The following is a 17,423-nucleotide window of genomic DNA, read 5'->3' as shown; positions in this document are numbered from 1 at the left end:
CACATTATGAGAGGACACAAATACAGCATTCCCCAACTTGTCAGTCAAGGAAAGATCAATGGGAAGCGTAGCAGAGGACGGCGCCGCATTTCGTGGCTTAAGATTCGTGATTGGTACGAGTGCAGCTCCACCGAACTGTTCCGGGTAGCAGACGACAAAGATAAGATCGCCTTGATGGTGGCCGACCTCCGCTAGGGGATGGCACAATAAGAAGAAGATAGGTAGGTACCTATCTCTATAAGTTTTATAGATTTTTAATAACACAGGTTTTCAATACGCCGTAAAAAATCAAATTATATGTGAGTACTTATAATATAAGTATTATTATAATTTAGGTAACTATTCTATTCATACATATACTGCATTCCTAATCGCTGAAAAGCCTCAATTAAAATAAAGACTCAACTCGGTGTTGTCGGCAAGTTAGGTACCTAGGTACCTATATCTCGCCTTAATGCCCTTAATCAATCTAATATTACGTTCAAAGCTGACTGGAAGAACGAAATAATGAGTTTAATAATTATGTGAAGATAAAAAAACAGGAAGATCGCCTCTCTTCTAATGATAGCAAGGAATCAATCATTTTGAGGCTGCTGTTGAGAGATGTCCCAAGACTACAAAATGTTATAAAGGTTTTCGCAACGCCATTTTTTCATTGTACGTAGTCACCCAAGCATTTTGAACCTATAAGATACCTAGACGAAATAATATAGCTTGCCAGCGATTATTATTAACCAATGCCCATACAGGTCACATTGAAGTTAAAAAAATGTATGATATGTAGGTACCTACCTACCATTAGTAATCGAGTGGCAATAGTCGTGCATGATTATCATTTTTGAGGTTTTTACGCCGAATATTATGTATAATATGTAGGTACATACCTATTTCTTTGTATTTAATTAATACATAGATATGGTGACTTTTATTAATGAATTGGCCAAAGCATAGTAGTTGGCCGTTTCAACTTTTGGTTGATAAACTAAGGTGTCAGTCATTATTTTATTACGTCGTCTGTTGATATGTATAGCTTGGTCTCCATTTTCATACAGAAAAACTTGAACCAAAATTATTCCCCGTGATTTTTTAAAAAAAGTTATTGGTGAAGAAAAATACAAACACTTCAAAATGATAAACACCACAAAGGCTGTGAAGACACCCCCAAAAATTATAACTTGTTTCAATATTGTGGAGTTATTTTAAAACATCAGAAAATGAAAAGACCAGAGCAGCATTAAATTTCACTGCCATAAGGTACGAGGGTGGGTCAATAATTCCTTAGAAAAAAGCATTAAAACAGTTTTTATTTTTGTATTTTTTTTTTATTTCTCAACATAATCTCCTTGGAGCTCAATACACTTGGTTAGACGTTTCTCAATTTTTTTTAAACCGTCAGAAAAATAAGTTTTCGGAAGGTCCTCAAAATAAGCATTTGTCCGATCGATGACTTCTTCATTTGAAAAAAAACGTTGTCCACTTAGCCATTTTTTTAAGTTTGGGAAAAGGAAAAAGTCACTGGGGGCTAAATCTGGCGAATACGGTGGGTGGTCGACCAATTCGAACTTCAATTCTTCAATTTTAGCCATTGATCGTAAACATGTGTGAACACGGGCATTGTCCTGATGAAAGAGGATTTTTTCCCTGTTTAAATGAGGCCGTTTTTCTTCAATTTCGTTTTTTAGCTGGTCCAATAAAGATGCATAATAATCCCCTGTTATTGTTTTTCCTTTTTCCAAATAGTCAACGAAAATAATTCCACGTGCATCCCAAAATACAGTAGCCATAACCTTACCAGCTGATTTTACGGTTTTCGCCTTCTTTGGACATGGTTCGCCTTTCGCAATCCACTGCTTTGACTGTTCTTTCGTCTCGGGAGTATAGTGGTGTATCCATGTTTTATCTACAGTCACAAAGCGACGAAAAAATTCATCCGGATTGCGTTGCATGAGCGACAACAGGGCTTTAGAGGCCACCACCCTATTGCGTTTATTGTCGACTGTGAGCAAACGCGGCACCCATCTTGCAGAAATATTTTTCATGCCCAATTTGTCATGTAAAATAGAAATGACGCTACCTTTTGAGATCCCTGTAACCTCAATTATCTCACTCAACTTTAATCTTCGGTCACTTAACACCATATCGTGGATTTTATTGATCATTTCTGGTGTAGTCACCTCTACAGGACGTCCTGAGCGTGGTTCATCCTTTGTTGATGTACGACCACGTTCAAATTCATTTAACCAGTTATAAATAGTTGCAAGTGAAGGAGCAGATATGCCGTGAACTAAATCCAACTCATTTTTTATTTCCTTTGCTGTTAACCCTTTTATATTAAAATGTTTAATAACAGATCTAAACTCAATTTTCTCCATTTTTGTAAACAAGCAATTTTTTTGGTACTGTTCGGTTATACCGGAGGCAGCGGAAAACGCATTTTGAAAATAGCCGATAAACTGGATTATTTGTTAGTTTGGGTTAGTTTAGGTTCGGTTAGGTTGGGTTAGGTTAGGTTAGGTTAGGTTAGGTTAGGTTTGGTTAGGTTAACCTAACAAATAATCCAGTTTATCGGCTATTTTCAAAATGCGTTTTCCGCTGCCTCCGGTATAACCGAACAGTACCATTTTTTTTAAATGTACGAAAATAAAAAACAACAACCCGTACAATCTGATTGAAACTTCGTAGCATACTGAATCGGTAGTGCCGCTGCATGAAAACAAACCGCTTACAGTACTAGTCGCGCCACCTGTCGGCTTTTCTAAGGACTTATTGACCCACCCTCGTAACAGCTTCTACTATGCAAATATACAATAATATTGATGTACCTACTACATATGTAGGTATTCAACAGTTTTAAGAACACTAAATGATATAGAACCACAGTCTAATCACGAACCGACAATCATACTTAATATTATTATCTCGGCAAGATGACATTGAACCATCCACATCTGATTATTTGATCCACTGTGGTGCAGTTGAAAACTATGTATTCCGTTTAAAAAACCTACTAGAAAATTGAAGAAAAAGATTAAAAACTTTTTTTTTGCAATAGTGAAACAACATTTGTTATTAAAATAGGTACGAGTAGGTAGGTACCTAATTCGGAAAATATTATTCTTTGCAGATGATACATACTAGGAATTATCGATATTAATGGTATTATAATAATTATATAGTACCTATAGCAATTATTATATTTAACACAAAAAATATTGCTCCAGTATTGGAAGATAATGACTTGTTTTTGTGTCTTGCACTATGTGGTGCCAGATAATATCTCAGATGGTATTTCAGATAAATCCGGCATTCATAAGAGAAACAAGGACGATTCTGAAAGATGGATACAGAGAAATACTAAAACCTGGTTTTTTCAATTATTTTTTTAATGGTTTTTTCATATTGTTTTATGTTTGTTTTTGCAAAATCACTTATTTTCCATCAATTTTCTTAGAATTGGGCTCTTATCTTCAAAATTCTAGAAGCTCGTATATTTGTGTATTCCTTCACTGCAAGTTCTTTTGTGATTTCACATTATTTTTCGGGTTCTGTAGACCTACTAATTTTGGGTCCCGGACCTTTAGTCCTTTTTGTAAATTCAGCCCTGCTTGTAAGGGTAAATAATTACAAATTTGGAGCACATCTGAAAACCGAACAGCCTATACATATTATATTGTAGACCTTGTAGGACTAATCGTTAATAAATAACCTAACATATTCTCACGAATCAATTCTTACAACTTTAAAAACTATATACCTACATGCAATATTATCTCAATAACACGAAACGGAACGCAATTTTCAAAGAATCCACGAGCCGGAACGGTATCTTTTAGAATTTCACGAACAGGAACGGCGCTCCGGTGCGTTCCGGTCTATTTCGAGCCCTGGCTTGGTTGTATATTTAATGATGTCAATGTATAATTATTAGGATAACAGTGTTGTAAAGACACTAACGTCAATTTGTTGTCAAATGTTATTTTTATTTTTTTGACACTACAATAGGCTACAATCACAGTGGTGTAGTTAATCATAGAATTAGTGAGACAATCACAAACACGAGGTTTGGGGAAAGAAAATCACATTTTGACCTCACCAGGAGTTAAATCCAGAAAGGCCAGCGCCAGTGTTACCAACCGTACTATAATTATAGTATTTGTACTATAATTTTGGTCCGCGTACTATGTACGATATAAAACAGGTATAGTACGCCCAAAATACTATAATTTGGAATATCAGAAAAAAATGTGTAAAAAGACACTTTTATTGACATAATGGTGCATGTATATATTGAAAAAGCTGAGATATAAACCCGGGACGTCGACTTGTCAGCGCAAATCGCTACCGGCTTTTCCAATTTATGCATTATTTTTACAAATACATACAGTATGTTACAGTTCATACATACAGTTTTATTATGCAGAGAAAATTAACGCGATTTTCCTTGTTAATGTCACGAAAATTATAATAATAAAATTACTTAATATAGTTTTTTAAATTATTAAAAAGCAATTTTTTGTAGTACTTAATTCACTTTTAATCAATTTGCGTTTTATTAAATTAAACAACAATACAATGCAGTTCCACCATGAATTGACAGTTAACAAAATAAATGAAATTACTTAATGGTAATTAACACAATAAAATTAATACATACCTCCAATATGGTAAAACTGAGCAGAAACGAGTAAATAATACGTTTGAAATTTATGCCAAGCCACTACAATATTATATTCGAAACCATAATAATATTAGAAACTCTTTAATTTGTAGCTACTTCAAACTAAATATTATTATCTACGACTTTACTAGCAAACGTCTTATAGTCAACTGCAGCCAACACATCAACTGGACCACACTTATATACGGTCGCTCTTAGTTCAGTGCTGCCATATCTACTGAAATTTCAGTAGATCTACTGATATTTGTGTTTTTCCATAATTGTAAGTAAACTGATGATTATTTTAATAATAAACATGAAATGATTTTCGCACGCCCTTTTTTGATGTGTGACTCTTCTACAATGACAACAAAGAAAACATTGTAACTCTACCCAAGAACGCAATTTTACCCACTAACATAATCATTGTTTATGAAAAAAGAATATTATCATTTATTGTTATTCTTATTAGTCTTAAATCATATCTAATATACTACATTTTCCAAAATCTACTGGTATTTTATGGAATCTACTGAAATATTTGTCAAAATCTACTGATGTTTTAAATTTTGACTTGGCAACACTGTTGGCGCTTGCTCCTTAATACCTTTCAAACGCTGTCCACTGCTCGCTGTCGACGAATGAAAGGTCAAAGGGGATCGGACAAGGCCTGAACAAAAACGATGCACTGGTTTACAGATGTGGGAGATGGGGGTATAGGACGATTTGGCACTGGGACAACTGGACGCCACGGAATTTGAAAATAAATAGACGTTAGGTACTTATAGGTACTTTAATATTTAAAATATTTAATATTATTATTTATACTTATTTAAATGATTATATTATGATTTAATAGTTGGTGAGAGTATAAATATGCAGAAGTAAATAATGATTTAATCGTGCATAATATGTTTAATTAAGTACCAACGAAAAAGGAGTTTTTTTTATTTTATATAGGTACCTAAAGCCTTAGGCATGGTAATTCTCGATCCGCAATAAAGAATATATTATATTGTTAAGAGTAAAATGAATTAAAACTACTAAGTAGTAGATATAAACTGATTGAAATACCTCGTCTACGTTCTGTATACTTCAGCGCACGAAATGTAAAATTATACGAACCGGAGCGCTCGATAATTTTAAGATAATATTAACATAAAACTTATAAAAATAAGTGTGTTAATTTCTTTGTTATGTGGCCTATCTAGCTCAGATGGTCACATTTATTTTTTCACAAGGCGGAGCGAAAATTTTGGGGAGTTTATGAAACGGAACGGTGCTCCGGTCGATTCCAAGCCCTGGTATACGTGTCTACGACAGTGTGGCGTCCAATTGTATTGAATCCAGTCGTCCCATTCCCGGGAGATGGTTTACTAAAGTGTAGACGCCAAATCGTAGTTTGTTGCTTAACTTAGCGTCGATAACCGTGTTGCTAAAATCGTTATTTTTGTGTTAAACATAAAGTCAGTGGTAAATATTTTTAGTTAATAATTAAATAATTAGGTAGAAAAGATGGTTCTGTGTGTTGACTGTATTAAAAAGCGGTAGCCGTACTGATAAACAACAAGATTGTATTACGATCAAGGCCTGAACAAAAACGATGCATGAGTGCGAGTGAGAAAGTGTTCGGCACCCTTACAATCTCTGCGACACGCGCTAGAGTAAGATAAAAGGTCTACTAGCTACAAGCCAGTTTCCAAAAGTATCGCCATCAAATCGGGGCGAAACGCTTCACATAGCGTCGATAACTTGCGAGCTCGTGTTGCTAAAATTGATATTTTTTGTGTTAAACATAAAGTCAGTGGTAAATATTTTTGGTTAATTAAGTAGAAAAGATGGTTCTGTGTGTTATCTTAAAATGTGGTAGCCGTACTGATAAGCAAGAAGATGGTATTACGTTTCATAAGTAAGTTGATACATGGTCGTGATAATTTATTTGTATTTTATTATATATTTTAATATCAGTGACCTAGTGTTTCTTTAAAATAACTTGAATTATGGATAACTTTATCTAATGGTTGCATTTTGACCGCTTCAAAATACTATATAACGTAAAAAAATAGAAAATTATATTTTAATTCTGAGCGTCTAGTGCGAGCACTTTGGGCGAGCACTAGCGAAATGGTCTATGTTCTCGAACATTTGTAGACGAATGCGTTCGCTCGCTCACAAATCAAACGCAAGGCACGCGGCTTCATTTAGCAATGCAACGGGTGGCGTCTAGAAGTATCTATAGTCTAAGATTACGAATCATGGTTAGTTGATACATGTTCGTGATAATTTATTTGTATATAATTATGTAATTTAATATTAAGTAACCTGGTGTATCTTTAAAATAACCTAAATTGTGGATATCTTTACCTAATGGTTGCATTTTGACCGCTTAAAAATACTATATAACGTAAAAAATAGAAAATTATATTTTAATTCTGAGCGTCTAGTGCGAGCACTAGCGAAATGGTCTATGGTCTCAAACATTTGTGTTGCTAGATTTCAAAATTAGCCAATTCCATAATAGATGAATTAGAGAAAAACAGCTTTTTGTTTTCTCAAATACACAGTTACAAGGGTGAAAGTTTATATTATTTCAAGTATTGAATATTTAAAATGAATAAAATAAAATTCATATTTTGATAATGCAGAAATGTTAGAAATAAGTAGTTCTTCAGCAATTCACAAAAAAGTGAAAAATACCTAAAGTGGACTTTTTGATTTGTGGTGATTTTGAAATGTTGCGATACATTTGTACACGAATGCGTTAGCTCGCCCACAAACCAAACGCACGGCACGCAGCTTCATTTAGCAATGCAATGGGTGGCGTATAGATGTATCTATAGTCTCTAAGGGTTCGGATAAGTTTTGATAAAATTGAGTTTTCATATTTCGACGCTTGTTCCCTATTACCTTTCAAACGCTGTCAACCGCAGGCTGTCCACGAATGAAAGGTAAAAAAGGATAAGTTTTGACAAAATTGCGTTTTCATATTTAGACGCTTGTTCCCTATTACCTTTCAAACGCTGTCAACCGCAGGCTGTCCATGAATGAAAGGTAAAAGAGGATAAGTTTTGATGAAATTGAGTTTTCATATTTCGACGCTTGTTCCCTATTACCTTTCAAACGCTGTCAACCGCAGGCTGTCCATGAATGAAAGGTAAAAGAGGATAAATTTTGATAAAATTGAGTTTTCATATTTCGATGCTTGTTCCCTATTACCTTTCAAACGCTGTCAACCGCAGGCTGTCCATGAATGAAAGGTAAAAGAGGATAAGTTTTGATAAAATTGAGTTATCATTCCACACAAGTTTATTTCGCATATCTAAAATTTTTTAATACTGTAATAAATATACATAAATAATTACTTACTTCGCATGCTTGTACGTTGGTTCTGTTTCGACATCTCCACAATCATTACCTCTTCAAAACATTGTTTATATGCAAATATGAACCGATAGCAAGTGTTTACTTAAGTCAAATTGACATCTTACGCCAAACTAAAAATTACGAAATTTCCATAAACTAAACTTTATGTCGGTGTCATAAAGACGAAACGCCGCTTACGCCGAACTGTCCTTAATCAATCGGGATTAATGTCAGTCACACAGGCGTAAAAAGGTGTTCGCCTATATGAAACTAAAATTCCATATTGATTTGTAGATACGCCGAGTAATGTCTGGCAAACCGCTATACGTACGAGTTTCATCTTTGTACATATAATAGAACTGCGTTCTAGCAAGACAATGCAATATTTAACTCAAAACAGCCATTTTGTAATTTCGCTCTTATGATCCTAGAACCCCGATTTAATGTCAACGACACACATACTCTTGCGCAGCCCTTATAAATGAGAGCTTGGCGCATGGAACTCAGAAATAGTAAAAGTTCTATGGCTTGGCGTAATAAGGAAATTTGTTTAGAGTCAATAAATCGGCGAACTATATTTCTGTAGACGATAAGAATGCCAAAACTATATCTGTCTTCTTTTCAGTGACGAAGGGTGGACGTAGGTTGTGCATATCGGGTATACATAGTGCATACTAAATTTTGTCAGTCAAACATAACATAAGTTTTCATTGAACTCTAAATTGCAATGTTTACTAAGTTTAACAAAGATTTTAAAATTCAATTAAATCCTACTGATCTAAGCGATATAATACTAAAAAAATATTCGACTATTAGCTGCTGTCTTTCTAATGATTTTTTAATTACCACCTTTAAAATGCACGTTAATTACATCGATCGGCCGCCTGGTCATTACGCGCCAGGTGCGTCTTCAGCGTCCAAAGTATTAATAGGATGTATTCTTAATTCAACGAAAATAAATAAATACGACTGTAAACGAGTGCACCATTTTCGTCGGGTCGCGCATATCACACCTGAACTATAATGGTTTGGAGAAGGCAGGGCTTAATTGAATTTTAAAAACTAACAGCACCATCTGCCTGTATTCTTAGTTCAATGAAAACAAATAATAATGACTGACAAAAAGTATAGTGCGCACTATTTATGTTGCATCTCAAATGCCTACCTCCACTCCTCGCCACTGCCATTAGATACAGAGATCCATAATTTAAGCTATTAGTAAAAAAAACTTCATCACTTGATATTAAAATATATAAGTAATAATATACTTACAAATAAACTATCACACACATATTATGTGTAAACTTACCTACATATGAAACGTAATATCTGCTTCTTACTTCTCAGTACGGCTATTATAATTTTTAGTTAGACCCCTTTTTCTGATTCTATTTTTGTGACCGAATTGCATAAGCGACACTAATTCTTAAATTGAGTCATATTTTTAAAAAGTATCAACACCACCACTTAGACACAATCTTCAGGACCTTATAAAAGTGCAAATTTTAAAAATCGAACCATTGGGTGATTTAGAATGATTTTTTTTCCAAAATTCTTAACTTTTGAACATTTTGTATTTTGTCGGTTATTCCCGATAGCCTTTCAAACGCCGTCGACGTATGAAAAGCTTTAAGGAATAAGCGACAGTTTTGATGAAATGGAGTTCTATGTAATGGATGTTCTTTTTCATGTGTAAATAAAACTAGCTTAACGGTGCATAAAAAACATAAAAAACTATTAAATTTCCATATGTACCTATGTGATAGTTTAATACCTATTAAATGTGTTTTAAAATAAACAGTTCGGTTGTTTTTACAACGTTTTTCTTAGCTTGTATTCTTATTTGTCCGGTGATGCTTTGTCCGGTACAAATCTTGCAATCGATTTTTAACTAATTTTCCGACTAGCTAGACATTTGAAACTTTTAGAATATATCAGAACACGATGCCAATGCATTCTTTTAATACTTCTAGCCCTTTAAGTAGAATTGAATTCATTTTCAGTTAATTCTGTTTTGTATGAAAAGTTATTTCGACACCATTATCGGTTGCTAGGGGTCTGGGGTCCTAGCAACTAAATTATTATTATATACGTGCCTTACTATTGAAATCATTATGACATATTGTCAAGTACTTACAATTTTTTTAAATCGTTTAAGCTAGTCAAGTTATGGTTCAACAGAATTTAAAAACGTTGTATATAAATATCCACATAGCGTTTTCCAAATGGTGTATACGGTAAAATTAATGTGTATATTAGGTGTTTTTTGCATATTTTAATACATCCATTTGAATCATAATCGCAGGCGACTTTTTTTTTTACTATGGAAGCAATTTTGTGATTTGTGTGTTTATCTCACTTATCTGATGGACTCGCCTCACCGGGCCGCTAGGCTAGGGCCCTGCCAGAGCCTCCCTTGTGGGGGCCATGCTGTACACGGTGTATACGGCGGAGCCACGGAATGCTGGAATGACGCAAGGAGACTGATGAGTGACAGGGATTCTTGGAAGCGCCGAGTGGTGTCCATAATATGTTTCAACTAAGTGGCGGACAAGACATTTATAACAAAATACATCGAATTTGTAAAAAAAAAAACTTCGCTATAACCTTTCTAGTAAAGCAACCAGCAGCCCGGTAAGTAGGTACTACTACCTATGAGAGAAAATATTGCGTTTTGTGGTAGTACCTAGGTATCTAGTGAAGAATATTAGTTTAGAAAAACTATTTTTTCTCCCATGAATAATATTTGGGAGATTTTCAAAAATTGCTTTATTTTTTAGTCTTTTCCAAATTATTTACTTGTATTAAAACAACAAAAAAATCAATAGTACATAATTCTTGTTAAAATTATCAATTTACAAGTCTGAAAGGCATTAAAGAATCGCTTGTACTCAAAACATGACATTTTTCTACTATCACTTACCTAAAAAATCTTTTTAAGTTACCTAACCATGTTAAATTTTTTTGATTTTATTTTACTAATCATTTGTCTATTTGATAAAGAGAAGACAAAACTTATGGTCGATTCGTTCTAATGTATTAGATTAAATGATAATAGATAAATTTAAAAAAAATACGATTTTTATTTTACTGACGAAAATTCCCAGATCACCAATGAATGAAATCATTCTAACAAATAATTTTTGTATTTATTGAAATAATAATTGTTTTTTATTTACCCTATACTTGTCAACCACTCATCGTTAGCTTTGAGAAACAAAGACCAATAAGTCACACCGACTGGGTTCCTAAATACGATAAATTTGACAGTTAGTTCCAAATGCCGATAAATCTATAACTGTTTTGTCAATTTCTCCTTTACTGCTATGAAAATGGTAAAAGAGGATAAGTTTTCGACGCTTGTTCCCTATTACCTTTCAAACGATGTCAACCGCAGGCTGTCCATGAATGAAAGGTAAAAGAGGATAAGTTTTGATAAAATTGAGTTATCATTCCACACAAGTTTATTTCGCATATCTAAAATTTTTAATACTGTAATAAATATACATAAATAATTACTTACTTCGCATGCTTGTACGTTGGTTCTGTTTCGACATCTCCACAATCATTACCTCTTCAAAACATTGTTTATATGCAAATATGAACCGATAGCAAGTGTTTACTTAAGTCAAATTGACATCTTACGCCAAACTAAAAATTACGAAATTTCCATAAACTAAACTTTGTGTCGGTGTCATAAAGACGAAACGCCGCTTACACCGAACTGTCCTTAATCGATTGGCATTAATGTCAGTCACACAGGTGTAAAAAGGTGTTCGCCTATATGAAACTAAAATTCCATATTGATTTGTAGATACGCCGAGTAATGTCTGGCAAACCGCTATACGTACGAGTTTCATCTTTGTACATATAATAGAACTGCGTTCTAGCAAGACAATGCAATATTTAACTCAAAACAGCCATTTTGTAATTTCGCCCTTATGATCCTAGAACCCCGATTTATTGTCAACGACACACATACTCTTGCGCAGCCCTTATGAATGAGAGCTTGGCGCATGGAACTCAGAAATAGTAAAAGTTCTAATGCTTGGCGTAATAAGGAAATTTGTTTAGAGTCAATAAATCGGCGAACTATATTTCTGTAGACGATAAGAATGCCAAAACTATATCCGTCTTCTTTTCAGTGACGAAGAGTGGACGTAAGTTGTGCATATCGGGTATACATAGTGCATACTAAATTTTGTCAGTCAAACATAACATAAGTTTTCATTGAACTCTAAATTGCAATGTTTACTAAGTTTAACTAAGATTTTAAAATTCAATTAAATCCTACTGATCTAAGCGATATAATACTAAAAAATATTCGACTATTAGCTGCTGTCTTTCTAATGATTTTTTAATTACCACCTTTAAAATGCACGTTAATTAGATCGATCGGCCGCCTGGTCATTACGTGCCAGGTGCGTCTTCAGCGTCCAAAGTATTAATAGGATGTATTCTTAATTCAACGAAAATAAATAAATACGACTGTAAACGAGTGCACCATTTTCGTCGAGTCGCGCATAGCACACCTGAATTATAATGGTTTGGAGAAGGCAGGGCTTAATTGAATTTTGAAAACTAACAGCACCATCTGCCTGTATTGTTAGTTCAATGAAAACAAATAATTATGACTGACAAAAAGTATAGTGCACACTATTTATGTTGCATCTCAACAGCCTACCTCCACTCCTCGCCACTGCCATTAGACACAGAGATCCATAATTTAAGCTATTAGTAAAAAAAACTTCATCACTTGATATTAAAATATATAAGTAATAAAGTACTTACAAATAAACTATCACACACATATTATGTGTAAACTTACCTACATATGAAATGTAATATCTGCTTCTTACTTCTCAGTACGGCTATTATAATTTTTAGTTAGACCCCTTTTTCTGATTCTATTTTTGTGACCGAATTGCATAAGCGACACTAATTCTTAAATTGAGTCATATTTTTAAAAAGTACAACACCACCACTTAGACAATATCTTCAGGACCTTATAAAAGTGCAAATTTTAAAAATCGAACCATTGGGTTATTTAGAATGATTTTTTTTTCTAAAATTCTTAACTTTTGAACATTTTGTATTTTGTCGGTTATTCCCGATAGCCTTTCAAACGCCGTCGACGTATGAAAGGCTTAAAGGAATAAGCGACAGTTTTGATGAAATGGAGTTCTATGTAATGGATGTTCTTTTTCATGTGTAAATGAAACTAGCTTAACGGTGCATAAAAAACATACAAACTATTAAATTTCCATATGTACCTATGTGATAGTTTAATACCTATTAAATGTGTTTTAAAATAAACAGTTCGGTTGTTTTTACAACGTTTTTCTTAGCTTGTATTCTTATTTGTCCGGTGATGCTTTGTCCGGTACAAATCTTGCAATCGATTTTTAACTAATTTTCCGACTAGCTAGACATTTGAAACTTTTAGAATATATCAGAACACGATGCCAATGCATTCTTTTAATACTTTTAGCCCTTTAAGTAGAATTGAATTCATTTTCAGTTAATTCTGTTTTGTATGAAAAGTTATTTCGACAACATTATCGGTTGCTAGGGGTCTGGGGTCCTAGCAACTAAATTATTAATATATACGTGCCTTACTATTGAAATCATGATGACATATTGTCAAGTACTTACAATTTTTTTAAATCGTTTAAGCTAGTCAAGTTATGGTTCAACAGAATTTAAAAACGTTGTATATAAATATCCACATAGCGTTTTCCAAATGGTGTATACGGTAAAATTAATGTGTATATTTAGTGTTTTTTGCATATTTTAATACATCCATTTGAATCATAATCGCAGGCGACTTTTTTTTTTTTTACTATGGAGGCAATTTTGTGATTTGTGTGTTTATCTCACTTATTTGATGGACTCGCCTTACCGGGCCCCTAGGCTAGGGCCCTGCCAGAGCCTCCCTTGTGGGGGCCGTGCTGTACACGGTGTATACGGCGGAGCCACGGAATGCTGGAATGACGCAAGGAGACTGATGAGTGACAGGGATTCTTGGAAGCGCCGAGTGGTGTCCTTAATATGTTTCAACTAAGTGGCGGACAAGACATTTATAACAAAATACATCGAATTTGTAAAAAAAAAAACTTCGCTATAACCTTTCTAGTAAAGCAACCTGCAGCCCGGTAAGTAGGTACTTCTACCTATGAGAGATAAAATGGCGTTTTGTGGTAGTATCTAGGTATCTTTTGAAGAATATTAGTTTAGAAAAACTATTTTTTCTCCCATGAATAATATTTGGGAGATTTTCAAAAATTGCTTTATTTTTTAGTCTTTTCCAAATTATTTACTTGTATTAAAACAACAAAAAAATCAATAGTACATAATTCTTGTTAAAATTATCAATTTACAAGTCTGAAAGGCATTTAAGAATCGCTTGTACTCAAAACATGACATTTTTCTACTTTCACTTACCTAACAAATCTTTTTAAGTTACCTAACCATGTTATATTTTTCTGATTTTATTTTACTAAACATTTGTCTATTTGATAAAGAGAAGACAAAACTGATGGTCGATTCGTTCTAATGTATAAGGTTTTATGATAATAAATAAATTTAAAAAAAATACGATTTTTATTTTACTGACGAAAATTCCCAGATCACCAATGAATGAAATCATTCTAACGAATTATTTTTGTATTTATTGAAATAATAATTGTTTTTTATTTACCCTATACTTGTCAACCACTCATCGTTAGCGTTGAGAAACAAAGACCGATAAGTCACACCTACTGGGTTCCTAAATACGATAAATTTGACAGTTAGTTCCAAATGCCGATAAATCTATCACTGTTTTGTCAATTTCTCCTTTACTGCTATGAAAATGGTAAAAGAGGATAAGTTTTGATGAAATCATGTTTTCATATTTCGACGCTTGTTCCCTATTACCTTTCAAACGCTATCTACCGCAGGCTGTCCATGAATGAAAGGTAAAAGAGGATAAGTTTTGATGAAACTAAGTTTTCATATTTTGACGCTTGTTCCCTATTACCTTTCAAACGCTGTCAACCGCAGGCTGTCCATGAATGAAAGGTAAAAGAGGATAAGTTTTGATAAAATTGAGTTTTAATATTTCGACGCTTGTTCCCTATTACCTTTCAAACGCTGTCAACCGCAGGCTGTCTATGAATGAATGGTAAAAGAGGATAAGTTTTGATAAAATTGAGTTTTAATATTTTGACGCTTGTTCCCTATTACCTTTAAAACGCTGTCAACCGCAGGCTGTCCATGAATGAAAGGTAAAAGAGGATAAGTTTTGATAAAATTGAGTTTTCATATTTCGACGCTTGTTCCCTATTACCTTTCAAACGCTGTCAACCGCAGGCTGTCCATGAATGAAAGGTAAAAGAGGATAAGTTTTGATGAAATTGAGTTTTCATATTTCGACGCTTGTTCCCTATTACCTTTCAAACGCTGTCAACCGCAGGCTGTCCATGAATGAAAGGTAAAAGAGGATAAGTTTTGATAAAATTGAGTTTTCATATTTCGACGCTTGTTCCCTATTACCTTTCAAACGCTGTCTACCGCAGGCTGTCCATGAATGAAAGGTAAAAGAGGATAAGTTTTGATGAAATTGAGTTTTCATATTTCGACGCTTGTTCCCTATTACCTTTCAAACGCTGTCAACCGCAGGCTGTCCATGAATGAAAGGTAAAAGAGGATAAGTTTTGATAAAATTGAGTTTTCATATTTCGACGCTTGTTCCCTATTACCTTTCAAATGCTGTCAACCGCAGGCTGTCCATGAATGAAAAGTAAATGAGGATATGTTTTGATGAAATTGAGTTTTCATATTTCGACGCTTGTTCCCTATTACCTTTCAAACGCTGTCAACCGCAGGCTGTCTACGAATGAAAGGTAAAAGAGGATAAGTTTTGACAAAATTGCGTTTTCATATGAGTACATTGGTATCAAAGTGGGACATAAGCCATTTACAAAATTTTACAGGAGACTGGCAAACATGTGTGAAAAGTGACCGTTTTTCATATAACATACTAACTTTAAACTCAAAAATCTCTATGAAAACTACCGTTTTTGATACTTTTAGTGGATTTTTTGAAAAGAGCATCACTTGCACTACCATAATCAATTAAAACATGAATTTAGTGGGAGGTGGCGTATGTCCCACTTTGATACCAAGGTACTCATATTTAGACGCTTGTTCCCTATTACCTTTCAAACGCTGTCAACCGCAGGCTGTCCATGAATGAAAGGTAAAAGAGGATAAGTTTTAATGAAATTGAGTTTTCATATTTCGACGCTTGTTCCCTATTACCTTTCAAACGCTGTCAACCGCAGGCTGTCCATGAATGAAAGGTAAAAGAGGATAAGTTTTGATAAAATTGAGTTTTCATATTTCGACGCTTGTTCCCTATTACCTTTCAAACGATGTCAACCGCAGGCTGACCATGAATGAAAGGTAAAAGAGGATAAGTTTTGATAAAATTGAGTTATCATTCCACACAAGTTTATTTCGCATATCTAAAATTTTTTAATACTGTAATAAATATACATAAATAATTACTTACTTCGCATGCTTGTACGTTGGTTCTGTTTCGACATCTCCAAAAACATTACCTCTTCAAAACATTGTTTATATGCAAATATGAACCGATAGCAAGTGTTTACTTAAGTCAAATTGACATCTTACGCCAAACTAAAAATTACGAAATTTCCATAAACTAAACTTTATGTCGGTGTCATAAAGACGAAACGCCGCTTACACCGAACTGTCCTTAATCGATCGGCATTAATGTCAGTCACACAGGTGTAAAAAGGTGTTCGCCTATATGAAACTAAAATTCCATATTGATTTGTAGATACGCCGAGTAATGTCTGGCAAACCGCTATACGTACGAGTTTCATCTTTGTACATATAATAGAACTGCGTTCTAGCAAGACATTGCAATATTTAACTCAAAGCAGCCATTTTGTAATTTCGCCCTTATGATCCTAGAACCCCGATTTAATGTCAACGACACACATACTCTTGCGCAGCCCTTATGAATGAGAGCTTGGCGCATGGAACTCAGAAATAGTAAAAGTTCTAATGCTTGGCGTAATAAGGAAATTTGTTTAGAGTCAATAAATCGACGAACTATATTTCTGTAGACGATAAGAATGCCAAAACTATATCCGTTTTCTTTTCAGTGACAAAGGGTGGACGTAGGTTGTGCATATCGGGTATACATAGTGCATACAAAATTTTGTCAGTCAAACATAACATAAGTTTTCATTGAACTCTAAATTGCAATGTTTACTAAGTTTAACTAAGATTTTAAAATTCAATTAAATCCTACTGATCTAAGCGATGTAATACTAAAAAATATTCGACTATTAGCTGCTGTCTTTCTAATGATTTTTTAATTACCACC

Source organism: Rhyacophila brunnea, unplaced genomic scaffold (genome assembly GCF_057557595.1).
Source record: "Rhyacophila brunnea isolate RB1 unplaced genomic scaffold, BYU_Rbru_1.0 scaffold_11, whole genome shotgun sequence".
Classification (NCBI taxonomy): Eukaryota; Metazoa; Arthropoda; class Insecta; order Trichoptera; family Rhyacophilidae; genus Rhyacophila; species Rhyacophila brunnea.
This window is presented reverse-complemented; position numbering follows the sequence as displayed.